This window comes from Schistocerca serialis, chromosome 2, assembly GCF_023864345.2.
Source record: "Schistocerca serialis cubense isolate TAMUIC-IGC-003099 chromosome 2, iqSchSeri2.2, whole genome shotgun sequence".
In the NCBI taxonomy this organism is placed as follows: domain Eukaryota; kingdom Metazoa; phylum Arthropoda; class Insecta; order Orthoptera; family Acrididae; genus Schistocerca; species Schistocerca serialis.
Genome location: NC_064639.1, coordinates 268,391,538 through 268,413,016, shown reverse-complemented (window position 1 = coordinate 268,413,016; position 21,479 = coordinate 268,391,538). Strand labels below are relative to the sequence as shown.

At 42.6% G+C, this 21,479-nt stretch overlaps 1 protein-coding gene and 1 pseudogene across 1 annotated transcript in view; both read right to left on the bottom strand.

Annotated features, from left to right (window-relative positions):
• Positions 1-21,479, bottom strand: part of LOC126455893 (uncharacterized) — a 74,883-nt gene that overhangs the window by 31,649 nt on the left and 21,755 nt on the right. The gene's annotated exons all lie outside the window — the stretch shown is intronic.
• LOC126459506 (5S ribosomal RNA) lies at positions 11,049-11,166 on the bottom strand (annotated as a pseudogene).

The following is a 21,479-nucleotide window of genomic DNA, read 5'->3' as shown; positions in this document are numbered from 1 at the left end:
ATGGTCTCCAAGCTGATAGTCCATGATTCTGCAAACGTCGTCGAACTGTTCGTACAGATGGTTGTTGTATTGCAAACGTCCCCATCTGTTGACTCAGGGATCGAGACGTGGCTGCACGATGCGTTACAGCCATGTGGATAAGATGCCTGTCATCTCGACTGCTAGTGATATGAGGCCGTTGGGATCCGGCATTGCGTTCCGTATTACCCTCCTGAACCCACCGATTCCATATTCTGCTAACAGTCACTGGATCTCGACCAACGCGAGCAGCAATGTCGCGATACGATAAACCACAATCGCGATAGGCTGCAATCCGACCTTTATCAAAGTCGGAAACGTGATGGTACACACTTCTCCTCCTTACACGAGGCATCACAACAACGTTTCACCAGACAACGCCGGTCAACTGCTGTTTGTGTATGAGAAATCGGTTGGAAACTTTCCTCATGTCAGCACGTTGTGGGTGTCGCCACCGGCGCCAACCTTGTGTGAATGCTCTGAAAAACTAATCATTTGCATATCACAGCATCTTCTTCCTGTCGGCTAAATTTCGCGTCTGTAGCGGGTCATCTTCGTGGTGTAGCAATTTTAATGGCCAGTAGTCTATATTATTTAACAGGAAGAATACATTAAATCTGTAGTTGATTCGCGGCATACGAGGTTGCAGATCTCCGCCAACGATAATGGCTCTAACGAACGAGGATTGTTGAATAAGTAAGGCAAAACATTTTTTTCTCGGACAATTTCAGTTGAAAAAATGCGGAATTTGTTGTGGAATATCGTGGAATATTCCCACTTCAGCCCCTATAGTTTCATGAAGTTCCGATAGGTAGCGGCGCTACATGTAGCTTTCAAAGTGCGTCTGTATGCGTCCGTAACGGAGGTGCGTTCCAAACAGAGAGCTGCCATTGTCTTTCTTTTGGCGGAATATTCATAGCCGCTTGCAGAATGTCTACGCAGACCTGGCAGTGAACAAAAGAAGGTTGAGTCGTTGGGCAAGGTGTCTGTAATCATCGCCGGCCGCCGGCCGCACACAGCTGTGAGTGCTACAATGTTAGAACGTGCGGACACTCTCATTCCAGGTGGTCGACGGATCACAGTCTACACCTCGCTGCCTAACTGGAAATCTTTGGTGGTGCTGACGTACTCGTCCGCCAGTTGGGATAGTCGAAGGTGTGCGCCCGCTGTTTTGGGTTGTATTGATTTTGGGAAAGAGATCAAACTGCGAGGTCATCGGTCTCATCGGATAGGGGAGGATGGGAAAGGAAGTCGGCCTTGCCCTTTCGAAGGAACCTTCCCGGAATTTGGCTGAAGCGATTTAGGGAAATCACGGGAAACCCTAATCAGGGTGGCCGGACGGGGGATTGAACCGTCGTCCTCCCGAATTGACTCCCGCTGCATTCCTCGCCACCTAACAGAAGACCATCTGTGTGGCATTTCTCGCGCGGAACGAGGCTGATCCTGACAATTTTTTTGTCGAAAATTGTCGCAGGTCACGGAGCATGGGTTCGTCACTTCGAAATGGAAACAAACGGCAATCCATGGAGTAGCACAACACCCCCTCTCGTCCGAAGCGAAAAGTTCAAAGTCGTGAATTTTAAAATTTTCCCGGCGAATTGACTGTTCAAACAAATTTCGGGCTTGCAGCCGGTCGTCGTTCAATACTTCGCACGATATTTCAACTGGGCACCTGCCAGTCATCTTCAGGTGAGCCGTCGCAGACTGGCGAAAACGTCCTCCGTTCCGCAATATATAGCGCACTGTAACTATTCTGTGCATGCTTCGAAAACTTGATAGATGAACCACACTGGCCGCAGGCAGCGCCCTCGCTGGTGGAATAGCGGAACTCCGTCGACCTCTGCGTTGCTGTTTGCCACGGCCGTCGACGCACTCTGTCGTCTTCGATTTGAGCGCAGCTCATGCATGGTTGTTTACATCTTTTGGCAGGTTTAGTGACATCTCTGAACAGTCAAAGGGACTGTGTCTGTGATGCAACATCCACAGTCAACGTCTATCTTCATGAGTTCTGGGGACCGGGGTGCTGCAAATCCTCTTTTGATTTGTGTATATTTCGGTAAGGAACAACAGGTCTCTGTAGTTAAATTATAGTGTTAGGGAATATTTTGTTCATGGTGCTGACGTAAGGTGTTATGTCGGCATCACTGACTGGGAACGTGTGCTGACAATCAAAGCTGCTCTGTGTACGGATGACTGGCTATGAGGTCTGCTTGAAAATACGCAGATTCAGTCGTAAGAATGACTGCTTGTGACAACAACTGTGGCTTCCCTGCAAAAACACTTGTCTAGTCGGGATAGTTATTGCCTTGTGACAACAGTGAAAATGGAGCGGTTTACATACGCTGAAATGACTGACGTCCAACTGGTATACGGGTCTGTGAATGGAAATGGAAGAGCTCCATTGAGAGAGTATCGACAGCGTTTTCCCAACCGATGGGTTCCACAACACCAAACATTCGGACGTCTGTACCTCCTGCTAAGTGAAACAGACACTTCCCGTGCATGTTCATCAGTGTTTGAGGTACTATGACAAACACTCGCCAGTCGATACGCAACAAAATAAGTCAGACGGTGTTCAGAGTAAAAACACTTCGACTGTCAAAATTTTATTAGTAAATCGTCGAAGTATTATTAAAAAAGTTCCCGAATTCATTACTCTCCCGGAAAGTTCTTGCTCTCAAAGAATTTTTGGGACCGAGAGCTAGCTGAAACCCAAAACGGGAAGCTCTGAGATATTTAGCGAGTCGTGGAACGTATATCGGAAAGACAGTCTGGAGGTCATAGGAGGGGGTGTGTTTATTGCAGTTGGCAAAAATATTGTCTATTGAAGTCGAAGTTGAGTGTGATATTGAAGTTGTCTGGTCGCGTATAACAGGTCTAGGTGAAACCAAGTTAATTGTTGGATGTTTTTACAGGCCACCGAATTCTGCTGTGACATTTCGAGAGTCATTGAAAGAATGCCTATGGTCAGTAGCGCGTAAATACCCAGATCATGCATTGCTAGTTGAAGACAACTTTAACCTACCGAGTACAGATTTGGATGTCTATGGTTTCATTGCAGAGGGTATAGACAGACAGTCATAAGAAGTACGTTTGAACAAGTCTTCATCTACATCTACGTGATGTACATCGAAAACTGTCTTAAGAAACTAGTACGGCAGGCCACAAGCTATGGAAATATCTTAGACCTTGTAGCTACAAACAGGCCGTATTTAATCGACAACGTCACTAGAGAAACGGGGATTAATGAGCGTTATGTCATTATAGGAAATATTGGTACTGAAGTTAATAAATCAGTCAAGAAGGCTAGGAGAGCGTTTCTGCCACAAACAGCAGGTAAGCAGTTCTCAGCATCTCACTTAGACAGTGAATTGACATCACTTACTTAGTTCCAGTTAGATGTACGTAAGGGAATTATGGGCAAACTGAAAGCTAACTGTAAATGGTGGACTGGAGAATTAAGTGACTAGTAGGTGTATTAAGGACGGAAAGCACCCACGATGGTTTAATAACGAGATTCAGAAAATGCCAAGGACACAGCGACTATTGCAGCCTCGATTCAAAACAGAACGCGCAAATGACGACAAGCAAAGGTTAGCAGAGATTCGTGTGACTGTGAAAAGATCTGTGCACGAAGCATACAGCTACTACCATCGTATTATCTTAGCAAAAGATCAGACAGAGAATCCGAGAAAATTCTTATCCTATCTAAAATCGCTAAGTGGGTCTAAGACTTCCATTCAGTCACTTATTAACCAGTCTGGTGTGGCAGTTAACAAAACGAAAGCCGAAGTTTTAAATTTCGCATTCAAGAAATCGTTCACGCAGGAGAATCGTACGAACATACCGTCATTTGACAGTCGACCAGATTCCTGTATGGACGACATGGTAACAAGCATCCCTGACGTAGAAAAACAACTGAAGATATTGAAAACAAATAAGTCACCAGGTCCAGATGGAATCCCAATTCGGTTTTTCAAAGAGCACTCTACGGCATTGGCCCCTTACTTAGCTTGCACCTATCGCGAATCTCTTGCCCAGCACGAAGTCCCAAGCGACTGTAAAAATAGCGCAGGTGACTCCAATACGTGAGAAGGGCAAAAGAACAGACGCACACAATTACAGACCTATATATCTAACATCGTTTTACTGCAGAATCCTTCAACATATTCTCAGTTCAAATATAATAAATTTTCTTTAGACCTAGAAGCTTAAATCCACGAATCAGCATGATTTTACAAAGCATCGCTCGTGCGAAACTCAGCTCTCCCTCTTCTCACATGATACACTACAAACTACGGATGAAGGGCAACAGACAGATTCGGTATTTATAGATTTCCGGAAAGCTTTTGACACGGTGTCCCATTTCAGGCTGTTAAAGAAGGTACGAGCATGTGGAATAGGTCACATATATGTGAGTGGCTCGAAGATTTCTCAAGTCTCGACGACGAGTGTTCATTAGAGACAAGTGTACCGTGCGGAGTGTCCCAGGGAAATACGAGTATAAGAGGACCGCTATTTTTTTCTATGTATATAAATGATTTGTCGGACAGGATGGTCAGGAATCTGAGGTTGTTTGCTGATGATGCCGTGACGTACGGTAAGATGTCGAACTTGAGTGACTGTAGGAGGATACAAGATGATGTAGACAAAATTTATGGTTCATGTGGTGAATGGCAGCTAGCCCTAAATGTGGTAAAATGTAAGTTAATGCTGAGGAGTAAAAAGATCAAACATGTAATGTTCGGTTGCAGTATTATTAGTGTCCTGCTTGACATTGTCAATTTGTTTAAATATCTGGGCGTAATGTTGCAAAGCGATAAGAGGTTGAACGATGATGTGAGTTCTCAGATATAGTATGGAAGGCGAATGGTCGACTTCAGTTTATTGGGGGAATGTTAGGAAAGAGTAGTTCATCTGTAAAGGAGATCGCATATAGGAGCTATTCTTGAGTATTGCTCAAGTGTTTGGAATCCGTACAGGATCTCATTAAAAAAAGACATCGAAGCAAGGTTTGTTACTGAGAGGCTTGAACAACAAGCGGATGTTATGGAGATGGTATACGCGAGCTCAGATGAGACTCACTAAAGGGAAGGCGACGTTCTTTTTGAGGAACATCATTCAGAAGCTGACTGAAGAACGGTTCTGTTGCCTCCAACATACATTGTGCGTAAGGACCACGAAAATGAGTTACGAGAAACTAGGGCTCATACAGGGGCATAAAGTCAGTCGTCTTTCCTTCATTCTATTGAGAATGGAACAGGAAAAGAAATATCTGGTGCTGGTACAGGGTACGGTGGATTGCGGAGTTTCGATGTGCATGTAGCTGTAGATATATGTCACACAAATCGGAATCGAACAGCGGGAATTGCCGAAATGGAAGACGAGACTCTGCAACATGTTGAAGACACTCCATCTACAAGTACGCAACGTATTGCACGTATCCTTGGCGTCAGATGTAGCCTAGTGTGGAATGTGTTCCGTGACCAGTCGCTTCATCCTTTCCGTCTTCATCGCGTGGTAGCACTAGCATCTGAACATTTTCCCCAGTGTGTGCAGTTCACTCAACGGTTTTTACAACAGACTGCTCTGCATCCCTTACTTCCTGCCAAGGTCCTGGATACCGACGAGGCTTTGTGTACTAGTGAGGACTATTTCTATATCCACATTTCGCATGTTTGGGCACATGTGAATCCACGAGATACTTGATCTCATGGTCATTCGCTGTTAGTGTATGGGCAGGCATTTTTGGTGACGGTTCATTGCACCATACATTCTTCCATTCCGCCTCGACGGACGGAGATATCGCATCTTCCTAGAACATGAATTGCCAGAACTGTTCGAGGATGTACCTCTGAATGTGAGACAAAGGATATAATTCTATCACGATGGAGAGCCCGCTCATTTCAGTATTTCTGTGAGGAATCATCCCAGAACCACCTTCGGTAATCGATGGTTCGGCTGAGGTGTCCCTGTCGCATGGCCACGCAGGTCACATGACCTCACATGTCTGGGTTTCTTCCTCAGGGGCCGTATGAAGCAGCTGCTGCATGAATTCGTTGTGGAAACAGAACAAGACCTCATCGCTAGAATTTCTGTCTCCCGGGGCGTATCACTGTGGACATGCCAGGAGTCTTTGAACGTACATGACAGTCAATGGTCCGGCGATGAACTGTGTGCATACATGACAATGGTCGCGCTTTCTAGTAGTTCCTGTGAATGTCATTACTGTAATGAGCATGCTAAACTACGTTCTGTGTAAATCGTCTCTAGCATCAAGAATTGCCGACAGGAACCAAATATACCATAATTCAATACATTTGTTTTGATATGCTCTTAGACTGCAACGATCGACAAGACAACGTGGAGAAGGCGCTACCTACAATGACTCGAAAAGTGGAGGGAGCAACCCTCTCTGCTGAGGTTTATTTAACAGAGAAGAAAAGGGGTGGTAGGCCTACATCTCTTGTATCCTGGCTGGCATTCTACTTAGAAGAATGTACTCTGCTTTAAAACACGGTCCTCCAAGGTGGGGGTTGTGCGATAATGCTGGTTACCCACCTATATAAAAAGACCATAACTCATAGGTCTCTACGGTATAAGCTGGATAGTCTCAAAGTCAACGACAAGCCCGTGCTAAAGGAAAACATGTTGATGTTTAAGACATATTATGTGTAGGTACGTAGAATATAAGAGGAGGTTTTAGTACAAAGGAATTAGAGCTTATAGAAAACTGGAAACAAATAATTACAATCGTGGATGTAATATCAGAAAGAAGGAAGAAACAGAGGAGCAAAAGATTTAAATAATTATACATTAGTTTACAGTGGAGTCGTAGAAACGAAAAGAGCATATAGTGAGGTAGGCATTCTTATTTATGAAAAATGGAAAAGAGAGATAAATTTTTACGACTACATAAATGAAAGGATAGTAATTGCTACATTCAGAAATGACAGAAGACATTTATATATCATAGTAGTATCCGCACCTGAAAAAGGAAAACGCAAGGATTATGAAATGTTTCATGAAGAGGTGCTAAAAAAGCAAATAAATATAATAAAAGTGGCCATATGTTAATATTAGGAGACTTAAATCCAAAAACTGGAAAGGTACCAATAGCAGATACAGTTAAGCACATTTGGTGAAATAACTTTAAATGAAAATGGCAAGACATTAAGAGATTTTTCTACATTTAATCAGATAAAAATTGCAAAGACCTTATTCAGAAATAAACAAATACAATGGACCACAAGAGGCTCACGCTCAATAATTGACTATTTAATAGCTAATAAAAAGGTAAGCTCTCAAATTCGATGTACTCATCTGTTTAGAGGTAATCATGTAGGCTCTGGTCACTCCTAGTTACTTCGAAGATTAAAATAAGGTCAAGATGGAGGAAACAAACAAATGTAAAGGTAATACAAAGCCAAAATATGAAATATATACGAATGAAATATGAACCTCAACTTCTACAGGAAGAAAGCATAAGGAACTCATATCAGCGAATACATACACGAATTGCAAATGGTTGTAACTAGAGAAGAATGTGTAAGATTAAAAACAGCTGTGCTGAAAATAGCTAATGAGATACTAGGGAAAAGTAAAGCATCAAAGTGGAAAGGGGGTCTGAAAATACGGAATACAGTAATAACTAACAGTATTAAAGAAAGACAAATGCTTATAACGGTTATTTACAAACACCAACAAATGAAGCCTGGGCATCATATAAACAGAATAGGAATAAAACAAAGAATTTAACAAAAAAAATACCATAGTGAATCCTAGGAAAGATTAATTGCTAATATTGAAAATGACATTCGTAGAAGACAGAATATAAAGCTTAAACTTATGAAGCATATGAATAAGAGGGAGATAGATACTGCAAACATTAATACAACAACAGAAAATCGGTGGTTACACAATCACAGAACTTTATGATATGATGACGACCGCGAAGAAAGTTATTCTATAAAAATTGGCAGTAACTCTGTAAACCAAATAGACATAAAAGAATCAAAAGCAGCCATAAATGTAACAAAATACAGAAAAGCTACTGGTCTAGATGACATTAACACTGAATTAACCAAATATGCAGGAACCATATTAGAATTCTGCTTCCTTCATTTTCTAATGTGTATTGGAAGAGCTGTACTGTACCTGAAGAATGCAACACAGCTACAGTAATTTCTGTACTTAAAAAGGCAGTAGGAAAGACGCAGGAAAGTATAGAAGACTGAATTTAGTAAATGCAGGATATAAAATGTGTGGGGAAATTCTTAATCAAATGATACAATGATAAGTATTCATTTGTTGATACAATTAACTCTTATTCTCTGCTCTCTGTTCAATGAAGCCTACATCCCAAAGATCACCCACTATTTTATAATATTGTTCGTAATTGAAACTTCTGCTACAGTTATACAACATTTTTATTACAGAAACCTTACACAACCCTGTTTCGGCGCCTCAGCCTCATCTTCAGGTGCAATTGTAAATTAAAAAGGAACCTTACGTCAGGTCAGCAAGACCCATGAAAAGCCACCAATATTAAAAAAGCAAATAAGATCAAAAAATATGTAGACAACAATGAACATACCTAAAATCAGCAGAAAGTGTACATGTCCGACTTAAGTTAAAAGGCAGCGCATTTACTGTACATGGGTAGTCAGAGAGAGTACGAAAACGTGACCACGCTAAAACTACCTTTCAAAAGTGCTTGACGTCAGTCAGCCATATGTTACAAGCGTCGACGAGGGCCTAGAGTCGAAATAAAGCCAAACAGAGCCGTATTAGAGACTGTATGAGAAGCCAAGAGCTACACAGTAAGAATAAAACTGAGCTATTGATTCCTACAGTCATGGAAGAGCAATCAGTGACAAGTTTCACAGCACTGCCACTGATAGTCAATACACAAACTGACGTAATGTATGGCCGTGCGGTTAAAGGCGCTGCAGTCTGGAACCGCAAGACCGCTACGGTCGCAGGTTCGAATCCTGCCTCGGGCATGGATGTGTGTGATGTCCTTTGGTTAGTTAGGTTTAAGTAGTTCTAAGTTCTAGGGGACTGATGACCTCATATGTTAAGTCCCATAGTGCTCAGAGCCATTCGAACCATTTTTGACGTAATGTAGCAAAGGAAAACACTATTCAAGTATCCATAACGAATCAACTATATATCTGAAAAACGGCCCGACCATAATGTCTACTGCTTATGAGTTACCCGTAGAAAGCGGCAATATGTCCCACCTTCTAACGGAACAGGGATTGAGTAATGTGACAACATACTGAAATATGGTGTCTTTTCTGTTGTGGTACAGCGCCCGTAAAGATCCAGTATTGCGAGAGACAGGATTTCAGCTGCCTACAGGCAGTATTATAAATCAGTGGTGAAAGCTGAAATTTTGTGCCGGAATGGGACTCGTACCCGGATGCTCCGCTCCTCTAGAACGGCTGCCTTAATCCAGGGTTCGCCGTGGCGTGCCAAACTTCTCGCGTGCGGCGCGGGCGGACCGCGGGCGGGTCAAGACCCGGCTTGTCACTCGGCTTTGTTCGGTCCTTCTCGGAAGTACCCGGAACAGCGCGAAATTTCCTTTAGCATTGCGGTGCGGCATTTTGCGGTCGGCACAACTCTCTCAGTTCGGCAGAATCGTGGTGTCAGCGACCTGTTTATTCTTCGCTGTTTGTCCGTGGTATGAAGGACGTTCACAGATCCAGTGGCTGTTTGGACAAAAAGAGACAGTCTAGCAATTTATTGTCACAGTCTTTTAAAATGAACGAGGATGACAGAAGAGAGAGAGGAGAGAATTCTCAGTTCTCATAAGCGACGGGGACTGCTTATTTGCTGCGAAACCAACATTATAGTACCATGGAGGAAGAATTTAGACTTTTAGAGGACAATAAAAGAGCAAAAAATTACCACTATCGACAGACGAGATTCATTGTTCTGCACATCAATAAGCACTTCGTGCTAAATTTGCAGATATGGAGCACTAGAAGAAATAGTTGGTCCGAACAGTAAAATTTCTGAAGTCGCACCCATTACTCCATTTTCAGTTGCAACAGCTTTCAATAGTAATGTACGAAGAGTGTGGAGACTTCATATACTATTGCAAAGTGCGTTTGTTAATTCAAGGGACGTGCCTGGAATGATTTTCGATTTAAATTTCGGTTTTGTCGTATTTATGAAGGAAAAAGGAGTGCAGGAACGGAACTTAGAACTTCCAGAATGTACAGCAGACTTTGCATTTTAAGTGGACTTGATTGTACACTTCCCATGTAAGACATTTCAAGGTAACTTCTTTCCGATTTGATGGGGATGTATCTAAAAGTAAAATTGCGTTGTAAAAGGGACACATTATGACGAAGACGATCCAGCTCCCTAAGCTCACTAGCGGTAAAGACAGCACAACGTTTGAAGAATTCATTCTGGTGTTGCAAGAATTACAACTAAAGTTTTAGAAATGTTTCGAAGACACTGTCAATCTTGCATCTGGTTTCCAGACCAGTTGCCTTTTAAGTTAAAAGCGCCCCTGTGCATTTGCAGAAGTAACTGCTTTACCTACAAGTTAATTCCAGTTGTAATTACAAATCTTTTTACCTTAAACTGTGCACGACGTCTACATTGCTTTTCTCAGGTAGATTTTCCAAGTCTCCATGACGAGGCTACAAAAGTGCTACAATATTCCTATTGACATATTTGTGTGAAAGATCATTTTTCGATTATGAAACTAAATAAATCACGGCTACGTAGTAACTTGAATGTGAAACTTTGTGAAATTGTCTGTGACTGACTGTTTGACGACGGTTTGTGCCAGATAAAAATTGTAACATGTCTTCATTGCACTCAGCACTCCGTCTTCAGGCCACGAGTGGCCTACCGGGACCATCCTCAGTGGAGGATGCGGATAGGAGGGGCGTGGGGTCAGCACACCGCTCTCCCGGTCGTTATGATTGTATTCTTGACCGAAGCCGCTACTGTTCGGTCGAGTAGCTCCTCAATTGGCATCGCGAGGCTGAGTGCACCCCGAAAAATGGCAACAGCGCATGGCAACCTGGATGGTCACCCATCCAAGTGCAGACCATGTCCGGCAGCGCTTAACTTCGGTGATCTAACGGGAACCGGAGTAACCACTGCGGCAAGGCCGTTGCCCATGTCTTCATTACGCTAAAAATAATTAATTAATATTGTAAACTTGCTTTGTTTCTGATTTGTGCTGTTGAGAAACGTGAAACATAAGAACAAGTCGTATGCAGTATGAATGTATCCCCATTTAAATGCAGCGTGTTCGCAGTTTGCCCCTCTTCCCCCTCTGCGCAGCATGGTGGTGGGGGAAGTGTGCCAACAGGCTGAGCCCTTTGGCACTCGGCTTAGGCTTGGCCCACGAGCCGAAATCGGACATGTCCGACAAAACGGACACCACATTTCAAATACAGTGTATACACCTTTCACCATTTATATGGGGTGAACACTTATAAAACCAACAAACTACAGGGACTGATTCCTGACTGGAAATATAAGAAAAACCGTCTCATGAACATCTGTCCATAAATGGATGGTGTGAGTGTGTAACGACAACAAATTGTCCCAAAGCACATACAGAGCTGGGTCGTCACAAAAGATGTTTGAAATTGCCTTGGTGCGATTGTAGATGATGGGGATAGTAGCGGTTGTCACTCAGGATGCACATAATCGTACTTTGGCTTAGAACATGCTGGCAGGCCACTTGCCTGGAGCTTGTGATAGGAATAATCTCAATATCCTGTACAGCGTGGTACTCCAAATCTGGGGCACACACAGGCCGCCGCCTCCCTTTACATTCGTCTGTCTGAAAGGACCCATGATCGCATACGCATCCCAAAAGGCCTTGAAATGTTGGTATCCATGAAGGTACTTGTTTTGGTACAGCTGTGCTACCTCTCGACCATTTTTATTCGCATAGCCGTACACAAACACCATGTCAGCTTGTTCCCGACACGAATATCGCTGTTTACATTACACTGAGTCAATTACTCAGCCTGCCATACACAAAGAACAGACACGCCATGTGGTCAGTCCCGTCTACAAGACTTAGAAGTTTGTAACGGGAATTTCCTAACACCCTATATACAGGGTGGTCCATTGATAGTGACTGGGCCAAATATCTCACGAAATAAGCGCCAAACTAAAAAACTACAAAGAACGAAACTTGTCTAGCTTGAAGGGGGAAACCAGATGGCGCTATGGATCGCCCGCTAGCTGGCGCTGCCATAGGTAAAACGGATATCAACGGTGTTTTTTTTTTAATAGGAACCTCCGTTTTTAATTACATATTCGTGTAGTATGTAAAGAAATATGAATGTTTTAGTTGGAGCACTTTTTTCGCTTTGTGATAGATGGCGCTATAATAGTCACAAACACATGGCTAACAATTTTAGACGAACAGTTGGTAACAGATAGCTTTTTTAAATTAAAATACAGAACTTAGGTACGTTTAAACATTTTATTTCGGTTGTTCCGTTACATTAACCTGCCAAGGTCGCAGATGTTCCACTTGTCGCAGCCATCGTGGATTTTCTGTTGCCCAGTAGTGCATATTTTGCCGGTTTACGTTACCGCTGTTGGTGAATGACGCTTCGTTGCTAAATAGAACTCGTGCAAGAAATCTGTCATCGTCCCGTAATTTCCCTTGTGCCCAGTGTCAGAACTGTACACGACGTTCAAAGTCGTCGCTAGGCAATTCCTTCTGCATAGAAATATGGTACGGCTGCAATTGATGTTGATGTAGCATTCTCAACACCGACGTTTTTGAGATTCCCGATTCTCGCGCAATTTTCCTGCTACTGATGTGCGGATTAGCCGCGACAGCAGCTAAATCACCTACTTGGGCATCATCATTTGTTGCAGGTCATGGTTGACGTTTCACATGTGGCTGAACACTTCCTGTTTCCTTAAACAACGTAACTACATCTACATACATCTACATCTACATACATACTCCGCAATCCACCCTACGGCGCGTGGCGGAGGGTACCTCGTACCACAACTAGCATCTTCTCTCCCTGTTCCACTCCCAGACAGAACGAGGGAAAAATGACTGCCTGAATGCCTCTGTACGAGTCCTAATCTCTCTTATCTTATCTTATCTTTGTGGTCTTTCCGCGATATGTAAGTTGGCGGCAGTAAAATTGTACTGCAGTCAATCTCAAATGCTGGTTCTCTAAATTTCCTCAGAAGCGATTCACGAAAAGAACGCCTCGTATCCTCTAGACACTCCCACCCGAGTTCCTGAAGCATTTCCGTAACACACGCGTGATGATCAAAGCTACCAGTAACAAATCTAGCAGCCCGCCACTGAATTGCTTCTATGTCCTCCCCCAATCCGACTTGATAGGGATCCCAAACGCTCGAGCAGTACTCACGAATAGGTCATATTAGTATTTTACAAGCGATCTCCTGTACAGATGAACCACATCGTCTCAAAATTCTACCAATGAACACAAGACGACTATCCGCCTTCTCCACAACTGCCATTACATGCTTGCCCACTTCACATCGCTCTGCAATGTTACGCCCAAATATTTAATCGATGTGACTGTGTCAAGCGCTACACTACTAATGGAGTATTTAAACATTACGGGATTCTTTTTCCTATTCATCTACATTAATTTACATTTATCTATATTTAGAGTTAGCTGCCATTCCTTACACAATCACAAATCCTGTCCAAGTCATCTTGTATCCTCCTACAGCCATTCAACGACAACACCTTCCCGTACACCACAGCATCATCAGCAAAAAGCCGCACATTGCTATCCACCCTATCCAAAAGATCATTTATGTAGATAGAAAACAACAGCGGACCTACCACACTTCCCGGGGCACTCCAGATGATACCCTCACCTCCGATGAACACTCACCATCGATCACAACGTACTGGGTTCTATTACTTAAGAAGTCTTCGAGCCACTCACATACTTGGGAACCAATCCCATATGCTCTTACCTCAGTTAGGAGTCTGCAGTGGGGCACCGAGTCAAACGATTTCCGGAAGTCAAGGAATATGGCATCCGTCTGATACCCTTCATCCATGGTTCGCAAGATATCATGTGAAAAACGGGCGAGTTGCGTTTCGCAGGAGCGATGCTATCTAAAGCCGTGCTGATGCATGGACAGCAACTTCTCTGCCTCAAGGAATTTCATCATATTCGAACTAAGAATATGTTCGAGAATCCTGCAACAAACCAATGTTAAGGATATTGGTCTGTAATTTTGAGGATCCGTCCTTCTAACCTTCTTATAAACAGGCGTCACCTCCGCTTTTTTCCAGTCGCTCGGGACTTTACGTTGGGCAAGAGATTCGCGATAAATGCGCGCTAAGTAAGGAGCCAATGCAGTAGAGTACTTTATGTAAAACCGAATTGGAATCTCATCAGAACCTAGCGATTTATTTATTTTCAACCCATTCAGCTGCTTCACAACCCCAGGGATGTCTATCATAATGTCCTCCATACGGGAATCTGTACGAGACTCAAACGGCGGCTGTTTGTACGATCCTCCAGCGTGTAAGATTTCTCAAATGCTATATTTAAAATTTCACCTTTCGATTTGCTGTCTCCCGTTGCCAGACCAGACTGACCAGAGAGTGACTGGATGGAAGCCTTCGACCCGCTTACCGATTTTACGTAAGACCAGAATTTCCTTGGGTTTTCAGCAAGATCTTTTGCTAAGTTATGACGGTGATAGTGGTTGAATGCTTCGTGCATCGCTCTTTTTACAGCAGCACGAATCTCTACTAACGTTTGCCTGTCCTCATTCTCCCGATCTTTCTTGTACCGCGAGTGCAACTGACTTTGCTTTCTGAGCATTATCCGCATTGCGCTGTTAAACCACGGTGGGTCTTTTCCGTCCGTAACCCACTTTTTCGGCACATACTTGTCCAATGCGTGATTTTAAATGTGTTTAAAATTTGCCCATAATTCTTCCACGTCCATCGTACCGGAAGTAAATGAAGTCGATTCATTTACTAAGTGGGATGCTACCAACTGCTTATCTGCTCTTTCTAGTAAGAATACTCTCCTAGCCTGCTTGACCGACTTTTTAACTTTCGTAACCATAGTCGTGATGACAACATCATGATCACTATTCCCTGTCTCAACACTGACACCGTCTATGAGGTCTGGTCTGTTCGTGGCTACCAGATCTAAAATATCTACTATCAGGCGAACGGTCCGGACACTTGGATGATGTCATCCAGGATACCGAGCAGCATACATAGCATACGCCTGTTGGGCATTTTGATCGCAATAGCCATACAACAACACGATATCGACCTTTTCCGCAATTAGTAAACGGTCCATTTTAACACGGGTAATGTATCACGAAGCAAATACCGTCCGCACTGGTGGAATGTTACGTGACACCATGTACTTATACGTTTCTGACTTTTACAACGCCATCTATCTATCACAAAGCGAAAAAAGTGCTCCAACTAAAACATTCATATTTCTTTAAATACTTCACGAATATGCAATTAGAAACGGGGGTTCCTACTTATAAAAAACGCAGTTGATATCAATTTGACCTATAGCAGCGCCATCTAGCGGGCCAACCGTAGCGCCATCTTGTTTCCCTCTTCAAGCTAGACAAGTTTCGTTCTTTGTAGTTTTTGCGTTTGATGCTTGTTTCGTGACATATTTGGCCCGGCCACGATCAATGGACCACCCTGTATATGCAAGGATGGCTCTAGGTACTTTCAGTGACGATGCGTCATATCCTCTGAACCCCTGTGGGACTTAGCAAATGCTACAGGTAGTGTAGCTAACAGAGGCGGTGGATAGAGAGAGGGGTGGAGAGAGGAGGCAGGACCAGGTGCAGCGAGAGATGAGAGGGGAAAGAGGTGGACAAAAACGGAGGGAGGAGGAGAAGGATATTAGGGCGTATATCCAATTCCCATACATATTAGAAACGTGTGCTGTCTCTTTTCTTTTCTTTCTTTTCCTTTTAACCATGCGTGGCTGGAAATAGCTAGTTAGTAATATGTACGAATATTCAGGGCGATTCAATATTCCTGTTACAGACTGCTAGTAGCTGTATAGGGGACTTAGCAGATGAGTTTTGCTAACGAACCCACGACTGAAAATGTATCGTTGGGATGTAAAATCCGTTTGATGATCGGATCACTTTCAAATTTCCTGGTTCACAGTATCACACAGCGGAGGCAATGAGCACTGTCCTGGTGCTATAGGATCACATGGCATGGGCAATGTTCCGAGTACTTGTCCTTGGATTCTCTTCTACGTGAGAAGGACATCCTCTTCAAAGTCGATAATGCAGTGCATCAGCGGATACTACAGCCGACTCGCCTAGATTCGAACGTACTGATTACTAAAAGCCGTTGTTGTAGTCGGTCGAAGATGCTATGTGAAGTCGTAATTACAGCAGGGACTACTGACGGCGCCCACTTCTCAATTACTGTGTTTGGCATGAAGTGGGAGCTGTTAAAGTAATCACATCTTCAAGCTTGTTTTAAATCCAAACGCTACATTTCCAGACATGGGTTTCTTATCAAAAGTTCATCCTCTACAATCTTGTAATAAGAATTTTGAACCACCCTTTATTTTCCCAACGGATCTGCAGCATCAAAAGGAAGAAGTTTTGTCTGGGTAAATTCTCGTGGCAACGTGTCCCGACTCGAGGTTGGTTGTCACAGACAATGACAAGCTTCGACATTGGGATTTTTGTCCTGGGTTATTTAGCTGGGAAAGAAAGAAATTATTTGTTTAAAAAAAGAGTTTATTGAGAATACAAAAATAAAACAGCGATACTGATAAAGGATACTCAAGACAAAATTAAACACTAAAATAGAATTTAGGTAAACATAGAAAAAAATTTCACTTTCGAGAGCACTCTCACAATTCTCACATGTATAACTGTTATTTGGCCTTGGCGTGCATAATTAGTGAGCCCACTTCTTACATTCTACACACAGCATCTTTTTTTCCCCTTAGTTCATAGTTAGCAACGGTTCTATCTCGACTACGGTCTGAAGTAATGTACGTATCGTCCATGTTGCTAATTTCATAGAGATGAAAGTTATTTCCTTCGAGAACTGTTGTCGAATTACTGGAAAGAGATTCCACATTCTTCTGTTGAAGCTACAAGCTCATACTGAGCTAGACGTCTCTAATTTTCTTACTGGAAGTTCTTTTAAAAAAAAGTAGGGAACCTGTCCTCTTTGGCACACCCATTATTCTGCCAAGATTTAAGACACTTTACAGAATTTGCTTCACAAGGTTCCTAAGCCTAATGTTTGGTTTCTTTTTGCGTTAAAGCGTAGAAAACGTTGATTGCTTCAACAACGTACTGTTTTAATTCCTTCTAGTCATATCAGAAAAAAAATGTGACCACCATCCTCGAAATTTTTGTGGTGACCACCAGTCTCGAACATATCAGATAAAAACCACGCTGTAAAAATAAACCCTGAGCCTAACGTTAATCTCGATACCGAACAATACAATACTTTTCAACTGTTGTAAAATGTAAATATTAGTTAGTGGGACATTGGCACTTGGTGTGCAAACAGCTCGTAACTGAAACTTTCGCTTCTGTGGAACAAAATTGTCACAGTTGCTTTAGTGCTGTTATTATAGCAGCTATTTATCTGGCGTCCATTAGCGTCTTGCATAACGCGCAGGTTTGACATTATGTGTGGTCTGTGGAAGTTTTGTATTCGTTGATTTTATTGGTTTTACCTCAGGTTTTGGTGACTTTGGACTTGGTGCATAATGTTTTTTATGGGGCGCTCTCTCCCTAATAGAGGGTTTTAAGAGATCTAAATTTCAAAACCATCCCTTGGAAGATAACCGTACTGAAGCCCTACTTTTTGCAAATCAGGTAAAAAATATACAGGGTGTTTTCGTAAGACCGCCCAAAAATGTAACAGGACATACAGAATACTCCACTGAACAATTATGAGATAGGGAACATGAGATCGGAGAAGTCAGCTTAAGGAGTTATGGAAGTGAACTTATCTATCGCTTTGTCTAGCATTACTGTTTTCCAGCTTATTTACAACTAACATTACACATACTGTGCTGTTTATTTACACGTACATTCTTTATTTCCCACAAGGAAACAAGAAGAACGAGCCTTATTACCTGGAAGTCATGATGCAGGTTTTGTTTACTTTACTTCTCCGTAAGCTGGCTCTGTTATATCGTTTCTACATCGTCCCATGATAGGACATACTATGAGTCAACTACAAACCCATTCATTATTCAGTGCTATTCAGAGATGTACAGTACAGTAGAATGGAGCAGTACCGGCAATGTATTTCCTGGTCACCGGATTGGAAGGGAAGGTTCTATTCCATGGCCTGCGAGGTCACATAACCTTAATCCCCCTTATGATTTCCTATGGTAATATCTAAAGTCACTTGTGTTTGAGAGCCCAGTGGATTCAGAGTTGAAATTATTTGCCAGAGTTGTAGCTGCCTGTGATGTGATTAGAAACACACCAGGGATATTTGTCAGGGTGCGTCAGAATCTTGTTCGCCCGTGTCATGCTTAAATTGAGGTGGATGGCCGTCAGTTTCTGAACATTTTGTAAGATACAGTAGAAATGGTACATTCATTGTGTCAGTGATGGTCTTTACAGTTAACTAATGAAGTAAAAAAAAGTGCACAAAAATGTGATTTTATTCCTATTATCTCCTTAAGCTGACTTCTCCGACTCCAAGTTTCCTATCTCAAATTTTTGAGTGGAGCATTCTCTATGTGCAGCTAAATTTTTGCAGGCTCTTACGGTAACACCCTGTATAGCGATTGCGTCCGAACGTTTACGAGTAAAAAAGTAAAGTAAGTCGTTCGAGTACTTATTGACGTTTTTGGCAACAACGTTTACTCCTGTACATGTTAAATACATACTTTATATATTAAAACTATATAGCGTATGTACATCTGAATGTTCATTAGTGTATTGTGTAAAAATCTGAAGTAAACCAGTTAAGACCTTTAAGGCAACGAGGTGTCGGGCAGTAGTAGCCGACCGAGACATACGCAGCAACAGGGAAGTAACCGCTTTTGTGACATTTACGAGTTCCTAACCAGAAGCGAATTTTATTATATCATCTGTGTGCCTTAATAGTCTAGTTTCTTGAGTTTCTGCGCGTAAATTTAATATCTAATAGCCACAGTTCTCGCAATTTCGTTTGTGTCGGAAAGTAAACCGATTTTGTGACAGGGGCGAGTTATTTAGTTTCACGCGAGTGCTTCGGTGGTTACGTTTATGAATATCTGCATATTATTAGATACAGTTCCTGTGATTTTGTCAGGGTCTACAGTAGAGTTGCGCAGCACGTGCCGATATTCTGTTATCTGCATAGTTTAGTTTTCCACGGTCTTTAGTATGGACAGGGACTGCGATTGTTGTGTGACACTTCGCTCTCAGCTTCAGGCTGCGATGGCTTCGGTTACACAGCTTGAGGCTACAGTGGATGGGCACCACTGTTGTGGGCCGGCCGTGAGGATCCAACCGACGTCCAGCACGTCCGAGTCCTCCGATCGGTCCTCAGCGGTGGCCAATCCAGTTACTGCTCGCACTGAGGTTGACCCCTCACCAGTGGTCGAGTGGGAAGTCGTCCAGGGCGAAGCAGGCGGCGAAAGACTTCCCAGGCTGCCGCACGCAAGGCCTCCCCGGTTTGTCTGACAAACAGGTTCCAGGTGCTGTCTGTGGCTGACACTGTGGCTGAGCCAGATACTGTCGCCTGTCCTGATTCAGAGGAAAACACACGCACTGCAAGATCCGGGCAATCACAGAGCGTGGGATTATTGGTGGTTGGGAGCTCCAACGTTAGGTGCGTTATGGGGCCCCTTAGAGACTTGGCTGACAAGAAGGGAAAGAAAACCTATACGAACGCCGTTTGCATACCTGGTGGGGTCATTCCAGGTGTGTAAATGGTCCTCCCAGATGCCATGAAGAGCACAGGGTGCAACCAGCTGCAGGTGGTTGCTCGCGTCGGTACCAATGATGCGTGTCACTTTGGATCAGAAATTCTATCTGGTTTCGAGCGGCGAACAGAAGTGGTAAAGGCTGCCAGACTTGCTTGCAAGATAAAAGAAGAGCTGACAATTTGCAGCATAGTCGACAGAACCGATTGCGGACCTCTGGTACATAGCCGAGCCTCTGATTAAATACCTAGGTATTACAATTACGAACAACTTAAATTGAAAGGAACACATAGAAAATGTTGTAGGGAAGACTAACAGAAGACCGCGTTTTATTGGCAGGACACTTGTAAAATGTAACAGACCTACTAAAGAGACTGCCTACACTACGCTTGCCCGTCCTCTTTGAAAATACTGCTGCGCGGTGTGGGACCCTTAGCAGGTAGGACTGACGGAGTACATCGAAAAAGTTCAAAGAAAGGCAGCACGTTTTGTATTATCGCGAAATATGGGAGAGAGTGTCACAGAAATGATACAGGATATGGGCTGTACATCATTAAAAGAAAGGCGTTTTTCGTTGCGACGGAATCTTCTCACGAAATTCCAAACACAAACTTTCGCCTCTGAATGTTGCAGAGTATCCATGTAGATGTAGATGTAGATGTAGATGTAGATACATTACATATTTATTTATATATCACATATATTTTGAAATACAGGTATATAAAAACCAGCAAGTATTAGAACGTAACGTTGAGTCAAAATTTCGAAGCAATCGGTAGAGAATTTTCGGAGGTTTGAGATTTTCAACACATGAACACTTACATTTTTGTTTATTTAGGTGTAAATATCTGTTGGTTCAAAGTCTTAAGTATCAAAAAGTTCTTCACCAATTGCTTTGAAATTTTGACATAACACTGCATCCGACTACACACATGTTTTTATATGCCTACTGAAGCGTCATATTGTACATAAATATGTATATAATATATAAAGGGGGTAAATTGTTGGAAACAATCACATGTTCGTTAGTTCAAAATCTTAATTCTCCGAAAGCTCTTCACCGATCTCTTTTAAATTTTGATTCAACACACATGTTTCTATATACCTACAAGAACGCCATATTATATTTATATATACATATATAACATTATTACTTATTTTATCTCTAATAGATATAGTTATATAGCATATGGCGTTCCCGTTGGTATATGAAACACGCGCATATCCGAATGCGACGTTGTGTCAAAATTTCAAAGGAATTGGTGAAGAACCTCCGAAGATTTAATATTTTGAATAAACGAATCTGAGATTTTTGTTAACAACGTATCCTCTTTACATACAGTATACGCGTATTTATATATCACACGGCGCTCCAATATGTATACAGAAACACAATAATATTCGAATGCAACGTTGTGTCAAAATTTCAAAGCAATCGGTGAAGAACTTTCAGAGATATGCGATTTTGAAGAAATGAATATTTACATTGTTACTTATATACATTAGCTGAACCTGGCCACTCTTTGTTGTAGCTCA